General features: G+C 35.5%; 1 protein-coding gene across 1 annotated transcript in view; it reads left to right on the forward strand.

The window, feature by feature from the left end:
• Window positions 1-4,907, forward strand: part of si:ch211-67f13.7 (uncharacterized protein LOC565426 homolog) — a 69,151-nt gene that overhangs the window by 63,148 nt on the left and 1,096 nt on the right. The window lies entirely within an intron of this gene.

The raw sequence follows: 4,907 nt of genomic DNA on the forward strand, positions 1-4,907 counted from the left end.
CAATAAAGTAGGCTAATCAAATAAATAACACTGCAGTCTTCATATCCTTTTTTTCTCAGTTTTTTATTTATTTACACAACAATCAACATACTTATTCACATACAGTGCACACAGAGTATTTACAGCGCTTCACTTTTTCCATATTTTGTTATGTTACAGCATTATTCCAAAAGGGATTACATTCATTATTTTCCTCAAAATTCTACAAACAATACCCCATAATGACAATGTGAAAGAAGTTTGTTTGAATTTTTTGCAAATTTATTAAAAAAATAAAAAATGAAAAAAATCACATGTACATAAGTATTCACAGCCTTTGCCATGACACTCAAAATTGAGCTCAGGTGCATATTGTTTCCACTGATCATCCTTGAGAAGTTTCTACAACTTGATTGGAGTCCACCTGTGGTAAATTCAGTTGATTGGACATGATTTGGAAAGGCCCACCCCTGTCTATATAAGATCCTACAGTTAACAGTGCCTGTCAGAGCACAAACAAAGCCATGAAGTCCAAGGAATTGTCTGTAGACCTCAGAGACAGGATTGTATTGAGGCACAGATCTGGGGAAGGGTACAGAAAAATTTCTGCAGCATTAAAGGTCCCACTGAGCAGTGGCCTCCATCATCCGTAAATGGAAGAAGTTTGGAACCACCAGGACTCTTCCTAGGGGGGGAATGTTTTTCTCTAGTTCACATTGGCACCCAATTATTGCAACCTCCTTTTGCCAAGATAACAGCCCTGAGTCTTCACCTATAATGCCTGATGAGTTTGGAGAACACCTGACAAGAGATCAGAGATCATTCCTCCATACAGAATCCCTCCAGATCCTTCAGATTTCCAGCTCCATGTTGGTGCTTCTTCTCTTCAGTTCACTCCACTCATTTTCTTTAGGGTTCAGGTCAGGGGACTGGGATGGCCATGGCAGAAGCTTCATTTTGTGCTTAGTGACACATTTTTGTTTTGGTTTTGATGTTTGTTTTGGATCATTGTCCTGATGGATGATCTAACCACTGCCCACTACAAGATTTCTAGCAGAAGCAGTCAGATTTCGATTTTTATCTGTTTTATCTGTATTTGATAGAATCCATGATACCATGTATCTGAACAAGATGAACAAAGATCCAGCAGTATATTTAACGAGGACATGGGGTACTTTTTATCCATGTGTGCACCAAACCCATCTGGTGGGTTTGCTGCCAAAAAGCTCTGTTTTTTTAGTTTCATCTGACCATAAAACCAGGTCCCTTTTGAAGTTCCAGTCATGTGTGACAACTGAATATGCTGGAGATTGTTTCTGGATGAGAGCAGAGGATTTTTCTTGAAAATCTCCCAAACAACTTGTGGTGATGTAGGTGCTGTTTGATTCTTTCTGACCCCAAGACTCAACTAATCTCTGCAATTCTCCAGCTGTGATCCTTGGAGAGTCTTTGGCCACTCAAACTCTCCTTCTCACTGTGCATTAGGACAATATAGACACACGTCCTCTTCTAGGCAGATTTGTAACATCTTTAGTTGATTGGAAATTCTTAATTTTTGCCCTGATGGTTTAAAGGAACACTCCACTTTTTTTGAAAATAGGCTCATTTTCCAACTCCTTTAGAGTTAAACAGTTGAGTTTTACCGTTTTCGAATCCATTCAGCCGATCTCCGGGTCTGGCGGTACCACTTTTAGCATAGCTTAGCATCGTTCATTGAATCTGATTAGACCGTTAGCATCTCCTTAAAAAATGACCAAAGATTTTCAATATTTTTCCTATTTAAAACTTGTAATATCATTGCGCCTGCTGCACCCATGGTACGGCAGCAAATTTCCTTGATTATTACGCCAGAATGAGAGTATAGTTCCAAGCCATATCGGCCTAGAAAATTGCAACTTTTCATTTTCCGTCGGTCTTAGTACATGATGTAACTACAGAAGAGTCAAGTTTTAAATAGGAAAAATATTGAAACTCTTTGGTCATTTTTTAAGGAGATGCTAACGGTCTAATCAGATTCAATGAACTATGCTAAGCTATGCTAAAAGTGGTACCGCCAGACACGGAGATCAGCTGAATGGATTCGAAAACGGTAAAACTCAACTGTTTAACTCTAGGGGAGTTGGAAAATGAGCCTATTTTCAAAAAAAGTGGAGTGTTCCTTTAAATGGGGATTTGATTAATGCTTTAGCTATTTTCTTACAGCCACTTTCTATTTTGTGAAGCTCAACAATCTTTTGCTGCACATCAGAACTAAATTCTTTGGTTTTACCCCTTGTGATGAATGATTAGGGGAATTTGGCCTTTGTGTCTCCTCATATTTATACTCCTGTGTAACAGGAAATCATGGCTGGACAATTTCATCTTCCTAGTCACCCAGGTGTGCTAAAAAACCCGTAAATATGAATGGGAATATACTTTAGAGATATTTTACTCATAAGAATTTCTAGGGGTGCCAATAATTGTGGCCAACATGCATTGGAGGAAAAACATTTATTTCATAATTTGAGTTTCCCCTTACTTTCAGTTGTAGGGGAATTTACAGTTAAAAACCCAAAGACCAGATATGATGAATGAAGATCCGCAGTCAAGAGTTTAAAAAAATAAATTGAAGAACATTTTACTGAAGAATAGTTTGCAGTTTCATCAGCAGAAGTCAGCTTCAGTACTCAGCAAGGAGTTTGTAGGCCGCCCCACAAACACATTCAGTGAAGCAGCAATTATACTTTACACAGTTCACTAAACTGCATCATTACTTCAGGTTGAATGATTCTGACTGGTTAAGAAATAGATCAACTTAGAAAATGTCCACACATGGACTGATAGGCAGAAGCACATCGATTATCCGGATGACACCAAGACCATGGTTTAGGCACGAAGTGACCTAGTTCACAGATATGCGCTTGTCCACCTCTCTTATACAGGATCTGTAACAAAAAATACTAGCACAGATACACAGCAACTTCAAGGTTGAAGTTGGTCAGCTCTTGCTTCCCCAAAACATCTTGATAACATGTTCTTTCCCACAGTAAGAGCTACAGTCTAGTGATTGAAGATGAAAAGTAAAATAGCTGCTTAATCATACGCTTGAAGTCATTCAAATCATTTAATATTTAGAAGGATGAATATTAAGTAATAACTTGATTATAAATTACTCAAAAGATATACATTGAAGCAGCAGTGGATTCCAGAATCTCCCTCTTCACAATTGTTTTACTTCAATGAAAGGTTAGAATTTTGTGAAACTTTTTTTAAAGAAAGATCAAAAGGATAAACAATGCAGATTTGTTTTCACAGCCGCCTTTGTTCTTATTTACCAAAGGTGCCAATAATTCTGAAGTTGGCTGTATTTATTCATATTTTAGTTTAACTGATGCTTTTCAAAAAGAGAGAAAAAAAGGAAAAATCAATAAATCAACATGTTTTGACATGTTAACAAAGATATTAAGAAGAGATCAGACAAAAGTATTTCTTACTATAATAAATTATTGTTATAATAATATATAAGTACAATATAACAGTATATATGCAGAAATAATTAAAACAGTACTGAGAAAGAAAGAAAGCGATAACAATACAATCACTATCAGCTGGCAGGAAAAAAATAATTTTTTTGTGCTCTGTTTATTAATAAATCAGGGGAGAAGAAAGTATTAATATTTTGAATTACCTTTTATTTTTATATTATATGTTTTCATTTTAATTTTTAAGTTGTAGTAATGTTGTGCTTTTTTCCATTGTTATTATTTATTTAAAATGTCTAGCTTTATTTATTTATTTATTTTTTCAGTTTTAGTAATTTTAGTACTTTAACTTAAAGGCAAAATATGTAAATTTTCACTTATTCAAATGTAAAAATGTAAATTGTCGCTTAACAAAGGCGTAGCTTTGACGCCTTGATTTCGAGGAATCATGGGAGGTGTTTTCACGTCTACAGCTGGTAGAAAAGAATCGGGATGGGACTTGGGCAGAAATCATGTTCATGGATGAGGTTATTAATGTTACTGTAGTATGAAGCAGTGCAGGGCCGAGTGCTGTGCGAGCAGAAACGAGGCCACTGGAGCGATTGCTAATGAGAGACGAGCGCGTCACACGTCTCGAGAGCAGCGATAGATCGCGATAGATCGATATTTGTCATGGTAAAACATGGTACTTGCTGTAAATCAAAAAAAAAAAAAGAGAGATTTAAACAATAAGACTTATTGTGTTGAGCTATATAACATGATTGGTGTTCTGTTGATGAATGTATCCAAACAGTATTTCACCTGTCTAATAAAACGCATAATATATTAAAGCGTCTTTTCTGTTAAAAATAAAAAATAAAACCGGAAATCGAGGGTAACGCGGGTATGATGTCATTGATAGGTGACGCAGGGGCACGGTTCTGGTTCAATGTCCTGGTTAAAATTGCTTATTTCTCTGGATTTAAACATTCTTGGAAACATTTGGGATAATGCAAGTACACAAGTCAACAAAATATATAACATTGTTCTAGTGTTTTGTGGATATTTTAATCCAAAAATCGTACATATTGTGCCTTTAAATGTATTTTTCAGACAAGACAAAAAAAAAAAAATTAAGTTTTTCATCTAATATTTATATTTAATTTTATTTGAGCTTTATTTCAATTAGACATCATCATTAGCACACAAACAGTTAAATCTTAATGTCTTTGAACAGAATTTATGTTATATCATGAGCTGACCTTTTCTATCTGCTTCCTTTAATTGTACTATTTTGGTATCAGATTATTCAGCATGTCGAAGGTTGTAGCTCTAGGATTAGTATTTTGTAAAATGTTAGGTTTTTAGGTTTTAGGTTAACATGGTAAAATTAGTACACAGGAAATGACAGCTCTTATTGTGCTGCATAATAAAGGTCATAGAGAAAATAAAGGTCTTGACCTCTCCTCTCTTTATTCTTTGCATCAG

Source organism: Ctenopharyngodon idella, chromosome 13, assembly GCF_019924925.1.
Source record: "Ctenopharyngodon idella isolate HZGC_01 chromosome 13, HZGC01, whole genome shotgun sequence".
NCBI lineage: Eukaryota > Metazoa > Chordata > Actinopteri > Cypriniformes > Xenocyprididae > Ctenopharyngodon > Ctenopharyngodon idella.